Source organism: Heloderma suspectum, chromosome 1 (assembly GCF_057233095.1).
Source record: "Heloderma suspectum isolate Gila_16-S chromosome 1, 16-S_ref, whole genome shotgun sequence".
Taxonomy (NCBI): Eukaryota; Metazoa; Chordata; class Lepidosauria; order Squamata; family Helodermatidae; genus Heloderma; species Heloderma suspectum.
This window is the reverse complement of record NC_139458.1, coordinates 223200658-223219970: the sequence shown is the minus strand read 5'-3', so window position 1 is coordinate 223219970 and position 19313 is coordinate 223200658.

The following is a 19313-nucleotide window of genomic DNA, read 5'->3' as shown; positions in this document are numbered from 1 at the left end:
GGTTTCTTGGCAGTCTAGTGAAGATTTTTGATTACAGAAAAAGTTTTAGATTTCACCCTGGCTAATAATGCCTACTGTGTTGTTTTTCTGTTCTGCATGGCGCTACAATGCAAAATAGCCAAAGGAATTTAACACTTACCCAGGTCTAAGTCAAGTTAAGCACCCATCCACAAAAGTCAGGAAATCCTAAGTGAGTGCTCTTATTCTGTGTCATTCATGCTAGTCTGAATTTCTTTAAGAGCTGGTGGGGAGGAAGGAGGCAGTGAGGATGAAAGGGGGCTGTGGAGTCTGCTGTTAGCAGTACATTTCCTGCCTTTTGTTGGTTTGTTCCAAACTCTTACAGACTTGCTTGAAGAAACCTTTAGGTGGGTTTTATTCAATCATTGTTCCCATTAATTTCTCTCCAATCTCCTACTTTGATGGCCACTGGCACAGACCAATCTCCCTGAACAATATTGGTTGCAGGACTGCAGGACTTTTCACCGTCATTTAAATTGACCCACACATCTAGTGTTTGCTTCATTTTTTGCTTTATTAAAGCAATCACAGTAACATTCTAAGACTGAAGAACTCTTGCTGAATAAAATGGGCTTAACATGTGAACTTAGCCAAGGTATGAGAAAGTCTTTGTATCCTTACTGCAGATAGCAATGGGTGAAGGGTTGACTCCACTAGGAGAGGAGTCTGAGCTTCTATGGGATTAACACCAATGTGCACATAATACCAGTGCAGAATCAAGGCTAAGAATACTGGGTAACAGAGTCCTTCTGTCATCTGTAGTCTAGCATTACATGGACTTGAGTTTGGGATAAAATAAGACCAACATATCATTATTGCTTGGCAAGTTGTCTTAAGTGCTCTGGAAATAAATCAAGTTTTCCCCCATGACTGTGAGCCAAACATGCAATTAGGAATTGTGTGAAGGCCGGAGCAGGTGTTAGTAAATGTCATTTATTTAATATTTATTTAAAATATTTCTAGGCTGCCTTTCAGGGCAGAAGCCTTTCCAAGGTGGTGAAAAGGTGAAAAAGGCCCAATCGGGATCAGGACCTGCTTGGGAGGGGTCTTTAACTCTTTACCCCCTGCTGTGGTCCCAATCTGGATCCAGGCCGTCATGCCTGCAATTTGCATTGGAAAGAATGCTTTCGTTAGTCCCTGTCAGCCCCCATCAGAACTTTCCTTCCAATGCAGGCCAGTGATCCAGATCAGGCCCCTTGAACCTGCTATTAACTTTAAAAACATTCATGCAATTAGCAACAGTGACATGAGACATGGTGTCATGTCTCATGATGTGAGTAGACTTTCTCCAAGTTTCTAAAGGAACAGAACTCTATCCATTTTGGCATATGCCCACAGTCTATAAGCAAGTCACTAACTACTAATTGCAGGTTAACTGTGAGCTGTTTAATGCACTGTTAACCTATAGTGTTCAGGTTTCGAAGTCATGTAGCAACCCTCAATCAGCCCAGTTGGGAGTTGACTATTCAAAATGGCCACGGAATGTCCCCAGCACACACTGTGCCAAATCATGGGTTAATAAGCCCGTGATTTGCAGCTGTTCAGTGTGAACTGGGTGTCTATGTGCATCATGGGTGTGGGTGAGCATTTGGGAAGCGTCTGTTCCCCAAATGTAGAGCATATGTTTCTCAAGAAAAAGCTATCAGGCTCAGCCTAAGTTATTTATGCTTTTAAAAGGGTCACAAGTAGAACTCTGGAAAGGAAGCCTGACTGAGACCCTGGAGAGCCACAGGCAGGACAAATAGTCTGTCCTGAATTAGAAGGACCAACCCTGAAACAAGGCAGCTCTTTACATATCCTCGTATCCACTTGCCTTCAGACGGGGGGCCCAGCCCAGATGATATTTTAATCCTTTCTATGAATTGCATTGATGTAGCTTAGGGCAAGGCAAGCACCAGGAACCACGTCCATCTCAGTCCTCTGCATTTCTTTCTGGAAGGGCAAAAGGAGAGAAATGGACAAACCATTTTCCTGAATTGCTAAAGTCTAATGCCTTTAGCATAATTAGAAATCTTTCCCATGTAACTAATTATTGCAGATGACCCCACTTTGAAATACATTTTCCCCATCTAAGCCTTTGCCCTCTAAATAAAAGTGTAACCTATGGATGTCATTGGTACTTTGATAATCTGATGTCACTGACATAATTTACTTGAAAAGGCAATGGACTGTGACAGCACAGGATAAAGGAGGATACTGAGTGAGCATGAAATTCTGTCATCAGCAGTTATTGCACTTAACTAAGAAAATCTTTAGAGTAACCAGTTTATAATATAATCATTATTTCTAAAAGGTTTCACTGCCATTCAAAATTACCTTGGAAAGAGGCCCCAATTAGTGAACTGTTGTATTGTGTAGTACCAGAAATTATTAGGACTAGAAGGAGCCCACTGGATTATCAGATCCCAAACCCCAATTATAGATTCTTTCAGAATCATGCCTATGCAAGGGTGCTTGTTGGCACATCCTATGACACAAAACAGTTTCAGCAGTGCAATACATTGTTATCCATGGGTGAGGTGGGGGCATTGTTTAGGAAGACATCAGCAATTATAAAAGTATGAAAACAGGCAGTTCACGGTGTCTATAACCAACACTGTCTATATTGCCTAAAACACTTTTCTGTTTTATTCATATGAACACAGAAACTTCTTAATGTGCTCATTTAATCACAAAACGTGAATAATTTCATACTCCTTTCCTTTAAATATCAGCATAGTACAGAACAGTATTGTGAAAAGGGGGCACTTGAGCATCTGGGATCCACTATGTCAAAGAGAACTGGCATTGTAGCCCATATTATGGCTTGACTAAACTCCGTTGTGGTGTGGGCATTCAGCAAAGCAGTCAGAAAACCAATTAGCCAGAAAATCAGGACTTGTAATGAGTTCATCATGATGCACTTTGTGATGCTGTAGGAAGGTTGTGGAACTGGCTCTTACTATTGTTGAGGCTGGACTACCACGAAGACTCACACTTTTCCAACTGCTTGCTCGTGCATCATTCCTAAACAGCGTGTTACCAGCTCACCTCCATTTTGTCGCCCCCGCCACTCCTCTCTTGGCTCTCAGTCTCGATCTTGTCCACAACTGCTAGCTGGCAAGGGTTGGCTATCAAGGAGGATAAGGTTTATTTGCAAGAACAGTCACCACCCTCTATTGACATGGAAAAGAGAGAACTATTATGGAACTCTTGGACACAAAAGTCAAAGTCTCCTCGCAACCTAATGCAATCAAGACAACATCTTGCCACTCATTAATTGATGATTCCAAGAGCTCTAAGTTCTAGGGCAGTTTTCCACCCACACCCAGAAGAATGTATTCAGGACAAGTGCAGACAAATCGGCCAACCCTTTTGTTTTCCCAGAGAATCCCTTTTAGTTTATACATGCTGGGGTTTGTTTGTTGTATTCTAAGACTATAACTTGTCTCGGACCCCTGAACTCGGAGTTCTTCTTGTTTGGGAGTCCATATTTGCATCCATGTTGCCTACAATGTTCTCTCTATCCTGAAGATGCCAGCCAGATGTCCACTGTGTCTCTTTCTTTGGACTTCTGTACACTTTCAGAGCGGGCAGGCAGGCAGGCCCTGAACCAGTGCCTGTCCTCATACTGTCACAGCCCACAGTCCTTGCCTGGTAAAGATTGCCTTGGCTCAAAAATGCCACTTCCACACATTTGGGGTTTACCTTCCCCCCCTGGAACTCTGCTCCCATTGCCTCTGACATGCTTTGACAAATGTGCTCTTTCTCTCACTCTAATCCCTCTTTCGCTCCTGCAGTTTGTTCAATTTCCATCCCCTCCTTCCTCCTCCTGCCTCCCGGCCCCCTCCCACATACACCAAACATTACTGCAGAGCTGCCTTCGGCTTGCTGTCCCCTCTCTCTCTCCACTCTCTTCCCCCTCCCATCTGGTTTAGCTTTCAAAAACTGACCTGCACTTTGCTTTGATGTGTTCTATCAATTTTTTTTAAAAAAAGGTTTTTCGGGAAGGGCTCCAATCTCATCTTTGTTTCTGCATCCATTTTGCGGATATCAAGAGATTGTGGCTTACCTAAGGCATCTAGTGAGTTCAAGGCAGCATTGAAACCAGCAGCTTATGGATCCATACCTCTGACTCTTAGCCACTACTCTCACAGCAGGTCTCAAATCACACATATTGCCTTATACGACATCCATATTTGAGTAAAATACCAAACTATATAGAAGTAGATATTGACCACTTTTTAATTTAATGTAATACAAATAAATTAAGAAATCAAACTATTTCTTCTTATACATGTATATATGCCCAAGTCTATGTAAGCTCCAAGAATATCTATTATATGGGGAGAAAATGTGAGTAGGTACTTCAATATTTTAAAGTTGAACCAAGCCTGCAATGAAACCCAGAGAACAGCTAGCTCTTTTGTCTGGCTTGATATAGGAGGAAAGTCTTCTTTTTTTCTTTTCTCAATGCAGATGATAGATTTATTTCATTGCACTGTCCCCACATCTCAGGAGTTCATAGACTATGAGGAAGTCTTCTAGGAATGTGCTTATGGTTCAGAATTAGGTTAGAGAATTGAGATGACCTTAAAAACAAATCCAGGTGAGCTAAGTCAATGACCCCATTGACTACTGTTTGAAACATGATAAAGTCAAAGATCAAGGTTAGTTAAGCCTATCACTAATAAAAATCCAGTGAGAGCACAAGAATAACATTCATGTATTACAAAGAAAAAAGAACCTTATTCTTCTGAGCAAAATTTGGCATAAAGGTACAAAGCATCGTTTATAAATGGGGATTTCAAGAGTTACAAATCCTAACCAGTGTTAAATATCCCTATGTACCACACACCCTGGCCAGAAAGCAGAGATCCACATGTGTCTGAAAGTCCTCTTGCTTTACTCCTAAAATAGTTGTGGTTTGTACACATACAGAATTTTTGTAGACATAATTTTTACATGGTACTGAGAAGGCAGGCTTTGAGCAGAGCTGGTTGCATGTTAAGATTTAAATAATCAGTTATCATGTTGAGACTGTAATCAAAGGAAATGCAAACCTGAAATATTTAGAAAACAGTTGACTTTAACTTATATTACAAAAGCTACTAGTAGATCATCCAACAACTAATCGTCTTGACTCCTAGCATCACCTGGTTATTTTAATGAAATTTTGTTTATTTATTTGTGATACGTCTGTACCGCTTAATATAATAAAATCTCTAAGCAGTTTGTCACCGTTTTATTGTTTGAGTCACTGGTTTAATGGTATTTTATAATGTTTTTATTTTGTGAACCACTTTGAGGGTTTAAAAACATGAAAAGTGATATAAAAATCTTCTGAAATAAACAAAGCTCCAGCTTTTGGGTGGTATAGAAATGTAATAAATAAATAAGTTCTATATTCCAAAAGCAGACCCTGATATTTTGTTCAATTATCTTAGGCAGGCAAATTAAGACGCTGATTTACTGCTGTTTCACAAAGCATTGAAGGTCACACTTCACTTTGTTAATTAAAGTACTTAATATTCATATTCATTTCAAGCAGCAAAACGTCAAAGGCCAAAATGTCACTGAACTCCCATTGGAAAGCAGTAGGAGTGAAGTATTTGAATGCCAGTATTCCCGCTTAAAAATAAGCACCGGCAGTGGCACTGTGATCCAGCTTCTGCACACGGACTTCTGCATTCTAATCACTGGCTGGATCAGGAATTGCAGGCATAAACTGATGCACAAAATGCTCGTCAGAATGCACATCTGAGTGCCAATGCTGTCTTTTAGTACTGCATTGTTTTCAATGGGATGTGCATTCAAATTCACGTCTTTATTGACATTCTGGTGATGGATTGGCACATTGGTCTTATGCAACTAGCTGAAATGGCAACTCCCCAAAATGTATTGATTATTTAAAACATTTATATCCTGCCTTATTTTGTCAAGAGATAATCCAAGGTGATATACAACAATAACAAAAAATAGCATGAACATCAGTTCAGCACCAAAGCCTTTTGAAACAGCCAGGAATTAGCCTGCCACTTTAAACTGTACAATATCTAGGTCTCTCAGGTTTCCTTGACCAGAGCATTCCATACTATTGGCACCACAACTGAGAAGGTCATGTTCCTATTGATCTCTGCCAAGCCACACTCAGTGGTGGCAAGTAGAGCAAAGCCTCTCAGCACATTGTAGGAGAAGTCAGACACTCAAGTAATGAATTCAGTGGGACTTACTTCTGAGTAGATAGGTATAGGATTGCAGTCTTATATACTTAAGAAGGCCAAGTAACAAAGGAAGAGTACAGGCAGATAGCACAGAATTGCAGGGATGGCGTCAGGAAGGCTAAAGCTGAGAATGAGCTGAGGTTAGCAAGGGATGCTAAAAACAACAAAAAGGCTTTCTTCAGCTACGTTCATAGTAAAAGACAGAGGAAAGGCATGGTGGTTCAGCTATTAAATAAGGATGGCAAAATGATAACAGATGACAAAGAAAAGGCAGAGGTGCTCAATTCCTACTTTGGCTCAGTCTTCTCCCAAAAGAGGGTTTATGACCCCCTGGGAAAGGCAAAGTACAGGCTGAAGGGGCAGGATTGCAGCTTGAGATCGATAGGCATATGGTCAAGGAACACCTCATTACTTTGAATGAGTTCAAATCTCCAGGGCCAGATGAACTGCATCCTAGAGTCATAAAGGAACTGGCAGAAGAACTCTCAGAACCGCTGTCTGATCTCTTTGAGAAATCATGGAGGACGGGGGAAGTGCCAGATGACTGGAGGAGGGCTAACGTTGTCGCTATCTTCAAAAAGGGTAAAAAGGAGGAACCTGGGAACTACAGACCAGTCAGTCTGACATCAATCCCTGGGAAAATTCTGGAGCAGATCATAAAGCAATCCTTCTGGAAGCACCTTGACAACAATGCCGTGATTACTCGAAGCCAACATGGATTTGTCAAAAACAAGTCCTGCCAGACAAATCTGATCTCATTTTTTGATCAAGTCACCTCCCTTGTAGACCGTGGGAATGCTGTAGACATCATATACCTCGACTTCAGCAAAGCTTTCGACAAAGTGCCCCATGATATCCTGATGAGCAAACTAGCTCAAAGTGGGCTAGATGAAACAATGATCTGGTGGATCCACAGTTGGCTACAGAATCAGACTCAAAGAGTGCTGATCAATGGGACCTTCTCAAACTGGGGAGAGGTAACGAGTGGGGTACCGCAGTGCTCAGTCCTGGGCCCAGTGCTCTTCAACATTTTGATTAATGACTTGGAGGAGGAGGTGCAGGGAATGCTGATCAAATTTGCAGATGACACAAAATTGGGAGGGATAGCTAATACTTTGGAAGACAGAAACAAAATTCAAAGTGATCTGGATAGACTGGAGCGCTGGGCAGAAAACAACAGAATGACATTTAATAGGGACAAATGCCAAGTTCTGCACCTAGGAAAAAGAAACCAAATGCACAGTTACAAGATGGGGGATACGTGGCTCAACCACACTACGAGCGAGAAGGATCTTGGAATTGTTGTCGATCACAAGCTGAATATGAGCCAACAATGTGATGTGGCTGCAAAAAAGGCCAATGCTCTTTTGGGCTGCATTCATAGAAGCATCGCTTCCAAATCCTGGGAAGTACTAGTTCCCCTCTACTCAGAACTGGTTAGGCCTCATCTGGAGTGCTGTGTCCAGTTCTGGGCACCACACTTTAAGAAGGATGCAGACAAACTGGAGAGGGTTCAGAGGAGGGCAACAAAGATGATCAGGGGACTGGAAACAAAGCCCTATGAAGAGAGACTGAAAGAAGTGGGCATGTTTAGCCTTGAGAAGCGAAGACTGAGGGGAGATATGATAGCACTCTTCAAGGACTTGAAAGGTTGGCACAGAGAGGAAGGCCAGCATCTCTTCTCGATCATCCCAGAGTGCAGGACACGGAATAATGGGCTCAAGTGACAGGAAGCCAGATTCCGGCTGAACATCAGGAAAAACATCCTGACTGTAAGAGCAATACGAAATGGAACCAATTACCTGGGGTGGTGGTGGGCTGTCCCACACTGGAGCCATTCAAGACGAGGCTGGACAGCCATTTGTCAGGGATGCTCTGACTTGGATTCCTGCACTGAGCAGGGGGTTGGACTCGATGGCCTTGTAGGCCCCTTCCAACCCTACTATTCTATGATTCTGTGATTAAGTCCCTAGCTGTTTAGGGGCTTAAAGATTAAAACCAGCACCTTGATTTAAGCCTGGAAACAAACAGATAACCAGTGTAGATTGAATTAAGGTTGGGATAATATGTGTTGACATGACCATTTCAGCCAGCAACCTGGAGGAACTATTCTGTACTAGTTGAACTTTATGAACACGTTCCAAGGACAACCCTACATAGAGCACGTTACAGTAATCATGCCTGGAGATAACTAGAGCATGAATTACCATGGTGATGTCTGATTGCCCAGGAAAGGGTATAGCTTGCAATCCAGCTAAAGCTAGTAAGGCACTCCTTGTCACTGTCACTACCATCAGTGCTGGATCAAGGAACACTGCAAGCATTGCTGACCCACCCATACCCATAAACACTAGTGGTTGAATCATAGAATCATAGAATAGTAGGGTTGGAAGGGGCCTACAAGGCCATTGAGTCCAACCCCCTGCTAGGAGTGCACGAAAGCCACTTACCTGGTCTCGCAGCTTTTCGCAGTGGGGGGGAGGCGCTTCGCTGCTCTCCCCCCGAAGTTCAGGCGGGGGGGGAGGCTTCCCGCCTCGCCTGGCCGAAATTCAGGCCAGGGAGGAGGCGCCTCGCCTCGCCCGGCCGCGAAATAAAAAGTTAAAAAAAAAACAACGCCCCCGTGATAGGCTACGTGACGATTAACGTAGCCTATCACGGCTAGATCTGCAAAGTCAGCCACGATAGGCTACGTAAATCGTCACGTAGCCTATCACGGGTGACTTTAAAAAAAAAAAAGCGCGTACGCAAATGGCGCCCCCCATAGGGAGCCGCCATTTGCGTTCCTTCTTTGGTTGCTGTAGTCTACGTAAATCTTTACGTAGACTATGGCGAAAATAAGGGCAACGCAAATAGCGTTGCCCTTATTTTCGCCGTAGTCTACGTAATCTTTATGTAGACTACAGTGACCAAATAAGGAACGTGAATGGCGGCTCCCTATGGGGGCCGCCATTAGCCGAACGCGCTTTTTTTTTTTTTTAAGTCACCCGTGATAGGCTACGTGACGATTAACGTAGCCTATCACGGCTAGATTTGCAAAGTCTGCCGTGATAGGCTACGTTAATCGTCACGTAGCCTATCACGGGGGCGTTTTTGTTTTGTTTTTTACTTTTATTGGAATGGTGGCAGCGGCGGCAGCCGGTCGAAAGATCGGCTGCCGCCCCTGACGAAGACCCGACGAACCGCCGCCGGGACCCGCCGCCGGGAGGGACATTCGGGAAAGGTAAGCTCCGTCCTGGGGGGGGGTGCGGGGGGCGGGGGGGCAGAGAATTTCTCCCCGAAACTTCTTCGGGGGGCCGAACACGTTGGCCCCCGGCCCCCCGAAGTTTCGGGGAGAAATTCTCCGCCAACCCTACCCCCTGCTCAGTGCAGGAATCCAAGTCAGAGCATCCCTGACAGATGGCTGTCCAGCCTCATCTTGAATGCCTCCAGTGTGGGAGAGCCCACTACCTCTCTAGGTAATTGGTTCCATGGTCGTATTGCTCTAACAGTCAGGAAGTTTCTCCTGATGTTCAGCTGGAATCTGGCTTCCTGTCACTTGAGCCCATTATTCCGTGTCCTGCACTCTGGGATGATCGAGAAGAGATGCTGGCCTTCCTCTCTGTGACAACCTTTCAAGTACTTGAAGAGTGCTATCATATCTTCCCTCAGTCTTCTCTTCTCAAGGCTAAACATGCCCACTTCTTTCAGTCTCTCTTCATAGGGCTTTGTTTCCAGTCCCCTGATCAACTTTGTTGCCCTCCTCTGAACCCTCTCCAGTTTGTCTGCATCCTTCTTAAAGTGCGATGCCCAGAACCGGACACGGTACTCCAGATGAGGCCTAACCAGTGCTGAGTAGAGAGGAACCAGTACTTCCCAGTATTTGGAAGCTATGCTTCTATTAATGCAGCCCAAAAGAGCATTTGCCTTTTTTGCAGCCACATCACGTTGTTGGATCATATTCAGCTTGTGATCTACAATTCCAAGATCCTTCTCACTTATAGTGTTGTTGAGCCACGTATCCCCATCTTGTAACTGTGCATTTGGTTTCTATTCTTTAGGTGCAGAATTTGGCATTTATCCCATTTATCCCTATTCAATCATCATTCTGTTGTTTTCTGCCCAGAGCTCCAGTCTATAAAGATCACTTTGAATTTTCTTTCTTTCTTCCAAAATATTAACTACCCGCCCAATTTTGTGTCACCTGCAAATGTGATCAGCATTCCCTGCACCTCCTCCTCCAAGTCATTAATCAAAATGTTGAAGAGCACTGGGCCCAGGACTGAGCCCTGCAGTACCCCACTCATTACCTCTGCCCAGGTTGAGAAGATCCCACTGATAAGCACTCTGAGTCCGATTCTGTAGCCAACTGTGGATCCACCTGATCATTGTTTCATCTAGCCCACTTTGAGCTAGTTTGCTCATCAGGATATCATGGGGCACTTTGTTGAAAGCTTTGCTGAAGTCAAGGTATATTATGTCCACAGCATTCCCACAGTCCACAAGGGAGGTTACTTGATAAAAAAAATGAGATCAGATTTGTCTGGCAGGATTTGTTCTTGACAAAACCATGTTGGCTTTGAGTAATCTCTGCATTGTTTTCACGGTGCTTACAGGTGGATTGCTTTATCATGTGCTCCAGAATTTTCCCAGGGATTAATGTCAGACTGACTGGTCTGTAGTTCCCAGGTTCCTCCTTTTTACCCTTTTTGAAGATAGCGACAACGTTAGCCCTCATCTGGCACTTCAGCAGCCTCCATGATTTCACAAAGATAATAGAGAGTGGTTCTGAGAGTTCTTTTGCCAGTTCCTGTATTACTCTAGGATGCAGCTCATCTGGCCCTGGAGATTTGAACTCATTCCAAGTAATTAGGTGTTCCTTGACCATATGCCTATCAATCTCAAACTGCAATCCTGCCCCTTCAGCCTGTACTTCGCCTTTCCCAGGGGGGTCATAGACCCTCTTTTGGGAGAAGACTGAGCCAAAGTAGGAATTGAGCACCTCTGCCTTTTCTTTGTCATCTGTTATCATTTTGCCACCCTTATTTAATAGCTGAACCACCATTTCTTTCCTCTGTCTTTTACTATGCACATAGCTGAAGGAAGCCTTCTTGTTGCTTTTAGCATCCCTCACTAACCTCAGCTCATTCTCAGCTTTAGCCTTCCTGACGCCACCCCTGCAATTCTGTGCTACCTGCTTGTACTCTTCCTTTCTTGCTTGGCCTTCCTTCCGCTTCCTATATGTATCCTTTTTTGTTTTCAGGTAATCTCTAAGCTTTTTGTGAAGCCACATTGGCTTCTTCTGTTGTCTTCTACCTTTTCTTCTTATTGGAATTGTTTGTAATTGTGCCTTGAGAATTTCCCTTTTTAAAAACTCCCACCCATCTTGGACTCCTTTTCTCATTAGAGTCGCTTGCCATGGGACCTTACTGATCATTGTTCTGACTTGATTAAAATCAGCTTTCCTAAAATCCAGGGTACGCGTTTGGCTACACTCGGCTTTTGCTTCCTTTAGAACGAAGAACTCAAGTATAACATGGTTGCTTTCCTCCAGAGTTCCTTTAACTGCTACTTTACCAACTAAGTCATCTCTGTTGCTTAGGATCAAGTCAAGGATACCCAATCCTCTAGTTCCTTCCTCTACTTTCTATAGGAGGAAGTTATCCGCCACACAAGTCAGGAACTTCTGAATGTTTTACAGAATTTGTCTCCCAACAAATATCAGGGAAATTGAAGTCCCCCATTACTACTGCATCATGCTTCCTTGAAACATTGGCTATTTGCTTTTCAAAAGTTTCATCCTTGTCTTCTCCTTGATTGGGTGGCAGTAGACTGCGACCACCATTTTCCTTTTATTCTTTGCTCCATTTATTTTAACCCAGATGCTCTCTATGGGGCTACCAAGCTCATCCTCCTGTATTTCTGTGCAGAGATAGGTATTTTTAACATACAGTGCAACCCCACCTCCCTTTCTGTTTCTCCTGTTCTTTTTGAACAAGTTATATCCTTCCATTGCTGTATTCCAGTCATGAGAGTCATCTCACCAAGTCTCAGTTATACCTATGAAGTTATAATTTCCCTCCTGTATTAAGAGTTCAAGTTCGTTCTGTTTGTTTCCCATACTCTAGGCATTAGTATATAGACATCGAAGACCATGTGCTTCATGGTCTGGCTTTCTTCCTACATGTGTCTGAAGACTATTATTGGGCGCTATCCGAGCTGTTCTCTCCATTGCAGTGCATGCGCCTACGTCCATTGTTACCCCCAACATTACATCTCCCTTCCCCGTAGGATTCAGTTTAAAGCCCTCCTGATGAAGTTCTTCATGCTGTGGCCAAACACATTCTTCTCAGCCTTTGTGAGGTGCAATCCGTCCCTTGCCAACAGTCCATCTTCCAGGAAGTATAGCCCGTGGTCCCAGAATCCAAATCTCTCTCGTTGGCACCACCTTCGTAGCCAGTCATTCACATGGAGTATGTTTCGTTCCCTTTCTATCCCTCTTCTAACTACTGGAAGGATGGATGAGAAAACTATGAAGGTGATTGTCTCTCAGCCAGGACCACTTGGTGGGGAGATTTACCTGTGGGTGACTGTGGGATGTCTGGAATGCCAGGGTGGATGATCTATAAGTGTTCTGAGTTGGAAGTGCTAGCCTTCTGCTTTTCCTACTTTGTCTTATTTGTGCTACGTGTTCCCATTTTTGCGCCAAGTGCCCTTTCACCATGGTTTCGGTCACCAAAGGTCTCCTTGTGTGCCTCCTCCCACCACCACCCAAACAATCCGGTAGTGCTGAGATTGCGGTTTCCTGGCCGCTAATAGTTGTTGGGTGATGGGTGGGGAAGGCTTTAACCTTCTCACCCCCTGCAATCCCAGGGATTTGCCAAGATCACTATTTTCTTGCCACTAATAGAGGCAGGCAATCTCGGAGGGGATTGCTGGGGTGTAGGAGCTTAAAACCTCAGCAATGCCAGATCGCTGTTGACACAACAATCTCAGAGCGGGTTGCGGGGTGTATGTGTGTTGCTGCGCGAGAGGTGTTAACCTCCCCACCTCCCAGTGATCCCATCTTAGTGAGCATATCCCAGCTTGCTGAAATAAGGGAAAGTCTGTGTGTGTGTGTGTGTGTGTGTGTGTGTGTGTGTGTGTATTTGTGTGCCTAGTACCCAGCCCAGCACTGCATGCAGCCCTTGGGACCAAAAGGGTTGCCCATCCCTGCTTTAGAAAAAAAAAGATACAAAACGTTATAACCTGTGTGCACAGAAGATAAGATTAGGTTCAGAACCTGGTTTGGTGCTTCAGACAACAGGAGAATTTGGCTTGGACTCCTTTGGAAGAGCCCTGCTTTGCCTTGGGTCTGAAGCAGAAACTTGCTTCGGAAAATCCAAAGCTTCTCGTCCATTTATTCTCATGGGGAAAACAACAAATGGCTAAAACGTTTTACCTTTTTTGACTGAGTTTGATAAAAGTTCCATAGTAGCTCCATCTGCGTGGATGAAGCCCACCAAATATCAGACAAATAGGCAGGAATGGATGAATCTGACAATGTCTGTTTCTCTCAGTTTCTCATTTTTCCAGTCTTAAATTTGGTTTGACTTGAACTTTGAGAATTTCTCCTGTCTTAGGCTCAGTTCTTCCTGAACTTCGAGAATTTTTTTAAAGTTTGCATAAACATTCATAACCATTTTTTGTGCACATTTTCTTAATACATGCATTTTTGTATGCATTTTTGCCTAATATACACATTTTTTGCAAGCAGTTTTCCTAATATAACGTGTTTTGGAACATCATTTCTCTTACCATATGCATTGTTGTACACATTTTGTTATTGGAGACCTCCATTGCAAAATTCAGAGAACTGTGAAATTTCAAAGGATAACGGGGTTTTGGTTCACATAATGGTTTGGAAGTGTGAAATTGGGTAAATTCACATTAAAATACCGACCTCTACAAATAGGTACAGGGTTTTTTTTGTGTGTAAAGGTACAATTCTATGTATGTTTAGACAGAAAAAGGCCTACAACACCCATCATGCCCCAGAGAGCTGTAGGCCTTTTTTTCCTGTCTAGATATGCATAGGATTGCTCCCTAAGTCACCTTTAAAGCAGGTATGGGCCCAAGGACCAACTTCCAATCTGGGAAGGGTTACAGGGGCTGCATTTTAGAGGTGGGTAGGCCAAAGGGGCAGGGCCAAATATATAATTCATATATATTTTAAAACAAAACAATAAAATCAATTAAAACAATTCTCTCTCTTGCTTGCTCAGTGTGTGTGTAATAAAGGCGGATTGAATAACATGGTCAATGAGGCACAATTCTGTGCGCTAAGCAAGGAGAGTGATCTGGCCATAGAGGAAAGTGACCTGGACTCTCCTTCCATGTCCAGACTACTTGCTCTGTGCATGGAGAGGAGGGGCAGCCCCCTTGTTCTGTACACAGAGAAAGGAGACAATCTGAGATGGGGCTTTGGGAGAGAATTTGAAGGCCTAATATGGCCTGTGGGCCGGAGTCTGAGGTTGTTTTTTAAAGGGATGCAAATTTGCAGGCATGGTAGCCTCTTCTGAGTAGGTGAAGCTTGCCAGATTTCAGACACACAGGTGTGGGAGGTTGTGCAAGGGCAGCCTTTACAGTTTGGGAGTGTTAAAACTGGATTCACTGCCTTGTTATTTTATATGAACATGGCATACATCATAGAGCTGCCCTTAGGTAAGTAGCCTGTAGAATATGAGAAAGATGGGTGTAGGAGTTAGGGGGTTATGATGAATGAAAAGCAGTTTGAGATGGATGGATGACACTTGGCTTAAAAAATATAGTGAAGTGTACACTATGTAATCCTTTTGCATACGATATAGTATAGTGAAGGGTGTGTGTCATCCTTTTGCGAATGACATCTCGTTTCCTCATGTTCCCGCTGCCCCATTGTATTTTACTGGGGTGCTGGGACTTGCTGCTGATGCGATTACTGCTGTTTTTGCTGTCAGAGGTTTTTCAGATTTCATGCAGCTGGGCTGAGAAATCTTAGCATCTTCCTCTTAACCATCCCACATGGTATCATTCCACCTACATATACTGTGTAGGGTTTTCAAAGTCTTTACTTGCCTTGCTCCCACATTTTTAACAGTGGCTTGATGTGCAGAAATTAAGCAGGCATAGCTTTCCCCATCACCTTTTCTGTGCCAGGGAAAAAAAACACACTAGGTGTTGAAGTTATGCATGTAATGCTGCTGTAAAAGGCAGAAAAGCAGGGCTAGTAAAATAGTTGGCAGCCCTTCTTACAAGGCACAGGTGAGTGGTGAGCCGCTCACCAGGTAAGAACCATTAATTACTCCAAGTGAAATTAGAATACTAAGTGATTTTCTAATGAGGGCCAAATAGATGTAATAGTGGCAGGTATGTTAATTGTTTATGTATCTACCCTGTTCACATATAAAGGGGGGAGGGGTTCTAATGTTTACATCAAGAGGAATGTGCACGTGAGTGGAGTCAAACCCTCTTATCTCCCTGTGGTATGTCACCTGAACTCCACCAGCCCACTCCTGCAACCCAGCCCTGATAAAGTCCCTGAAGTGACAAACCTTGCAGAGTAAGGAGGGGGAGGGTCCTGCTCCCCTCACCCATGCATCCGTTTGATGTTAAAATTAGAACCACATCCCTTGCTCTGATATGATTGTAATGTTTGGAGACACAGCTACTCCATGCTCATTTTATTAAAAGGCAATGTGGTTTTTATCTAGCTAACTGCTGATTAAATTCTCCTCAGGAAGAGAATGGAAACACATCAGGAATTATTGCATCATAATTCACCTCACCGCTTGCATCTTTGCTATTACTGTTGTGGTACCTTTTCATGTAGCAAACTATGGAAGGAAGGTAACCCCCAGGAGTCTAAGGTTTGTATCCAGTGTTAGTCCTACTAACATTGTAGTAGATGCATTGAGATGAATGGGACTGAAGGTAGACTAACACTAGATACAACCCCATGACTGTCCCTAAGTTTAATTTAACACAGGAGATCACAAAAAGCATGCTCTTCCCACTCACACAATGAAGAGTAATTAAAGAGTCACCTATTGGCTGTATATGTGTGGTGCTTTGTTTGTCTTTTATGGTAGTGTTGAGGTTAATTTTCTTAGGTAATAACATTATTACATTATTATATTGTTCATGTTATCTTCATCTTAATAGGTTGCCCGGTATTTTGCACAAAATAAGCATTCAGGATGTTTCAAATGCCATTTTAAAGCACCTTTAAAGAAATGTCCATTAGCTCTGTGAAAATATGGACTTTTCTTCATTCCTTAGATAGCTTCTGCCTCCTTTGAAATATTATCCCTTTGCAAGTATTTGGCTTCTAGGATATAAATAAAAATCACCCATACAAATAGGCATCTATCCAGTTTCTCATATACCATGGTAACCTCGTTGTTTTCAGTAGAACTCATTTTCCTTAGTGTAAGGATGACTTCATTTATGCACTTGATCATCCCACCAAATGTGATGTGGGGGTGATGTGGGTTTTTTAGTATGTACAAGCATTACTCGTACAAAACCCAAAGACTTGGGGGTGGGGGGATCTTCACAACAATGGAATGGGAAGCACCTTGGAGTATTATTTGGATTTTCATTGAATCGGCTTTAGTCCATCAGGGACATATGAAGCAAGAAAAGCTTTACCTTTAAAATCTGGTTTTCATGGGTCACACACTGCTTGAAAGAAACATACTTCCAGGTTGTGAGTAGAACTAAATGTCATCAACTGGGCAGGAGCTGCTCAACCAATGAGAGAGGCTTGTTTCCCAGCCCATGTCCAGGCTCCTCCCTGCTACTATATTATTGTGAAACTAATTCACAATTCTGAAAGCTAGAAACATCGCTAAAAACGCAGGCTAGATACTCGCTTCCCATGAGAGCCCCATTCCTGCAAACAGTTAGGGAGTTCTAGCTCCAGCCCCACTACTCCATGAAGAAACAACAACAACAACAATTATGCAGTACAGCACCTGAAGGCTCCCTATGAAAGCATTCCCCTCCCCTCCAATTTTGCCCCATTCCAGCAAACTGTCATGGAGTTATAGCTTCCACCCCCCCCCCTTCTCCTTCTCTGGGCACTTTCTCACTGCTCGCAATAACAGGCTCCTGTGATCCCGAGACCTCGCCAGATTGCTACTGCAATAAAGCTCTTATGGGAATCAGAGAAGTGACTTTACACAACATCAGAGAAGCAACTTTACAAAGCATTGGAGAATTGGAGAAGTGAAATAATGAGAACATCAGAAAAGTGCATCATCACTGAGGCTATTTAATCCCACTGGTGAAAAGGAAGTGCAGGGTGATTCTTAAGGCTCAAAAGAGCACTCTAGGGCTTTGATGTGTTGGAAAAGAAGGTGAGTTACTCTACTTACCTAGTTTACTGAGGACACTGCCAGGTAAAAGACACACCTCTAGGAATGCTCCAATCATACTAAATTTAAAGAAGAGGGATGGGCTCACAGCAGCTGAAAGGCAGGAGAGCTGAATTAAAGAAAAACAACAGAGTAAAAGTATTCTGCAAAAATGTGGCTTCCACACAGGTAAACTCCAGGGTGGCTGCAGAGTAGCCACAACTTTAAGCCACAGCAGCATTGGAGAAAACCTCCCATGCAGACGGGCTCCAGGTGTGGTAAACATATGCTTATTGTTGCCCTGATTAAGTTAAACATTAGGTCTCAATGTGGTCCTTTTTGGAAAAGCTAAGGTATAATTCCTCATTTGATAGACACTTAAAGGAGATCCCTCTTAAAACAGTTCACTTGCCTCTGTTTCCCCCGCCCCTCTCTCCCAAAACTTTTCCATATGGTCAGTTTTGTTCAGTAGTAGTAATGCTGCAAATGACTAGTGCTAGTAATCAGCAGTGATCTCTTTTTTCCCACTTTATAGAAAGTCAGGTTGGTATAACCTTGTAGCCTAAGGATAACATTGCTGGCACGGATTACATTTTTTAAAAGGTAGGAGACGTGGATGTTAAAGATAAAAGAGGGAGGGAGGGACAGAGGAACTAAACATGGGGGGATTAAAAACAGTGTGGGGAAGGAGTTGTGATGCTTCACATCACATTCACTGGGCACTAATAGGTGCTTGTGACACTAACAAATTATTTTTCATACTGGTGGAAGTATAACCGTGCTAGTTGTTGGGGTTGGGAATGCTGCTTTCCAGGAACTGCTTTTGGACATTTCACTACTGGTTAACAATGATTCTCCCTCAGCCAGGAATTCTTGCTGGGGAGACATCATCTCACTGTTCAGCTCTGGCTCCACTGTTCCCTTATTGCAACTTTCAGCATCTAGAAGAGCTTCTGGGCTCCATCCAACATCACAGAAGAAGACTTCCACTCATGCAGCAAAAGCTTTTCACCTCTCCCAGATCCCTCCATCAGCTCTGTAGGGTCCCACATCCCCCCAGAGCAGATCTGAGGGGTCTACAAGAGCATGGAGAACCCATTCTGCCAGCAGCTTCTGTCCTGCTGATAGATGAATATCCTGCCACTGAATATCCTGGCATTATGCGGTGCTGGATTGACTGCCTTAAGATAGGAAGTTTTATTTTTATTCAGTGTACTTCCAGAGTAAACTTTTGTTGTGCCATTGCCCTGCCTCAAACATGGAAATTTACAGGGGGTCCAGACAATATTGCCTTCCACATGAAACCTCCCGAGTTTTCCCACCGCTTCCTCCATCTTTTTTCTAATCATAAAAAGGAAGGAACAATGCAGTAACTGCACAATGCCTTCTGACTGGCATTGTCTGTCTGTAGCTGACTCACCCTCAGTCCTACAGCTGTTGGGGGAAGAGAGAAGGCAGCCAAGTTACTATAGCATTTTCCCTAGAAAACAGAGACTCAGTCCTATGAATGCTTACTTGGAACTAAGCCCAATTAGCTTAGCTTACAGTCCTGGGCAGGGGCATCATTAGAGAAGGGCCCACCTGGGCACAGGCCCTGGATCTTTTTGAGCTGTGCTCTGGATCTTTTGAGCTGTCCTAATTGCCACTTTTTTACATTTTCCTGTTGACTTGCACTGGAAAATAGAAATGGCTATATATATTTTTATTTTATATGGTAAATACATGACATTTGGAGACC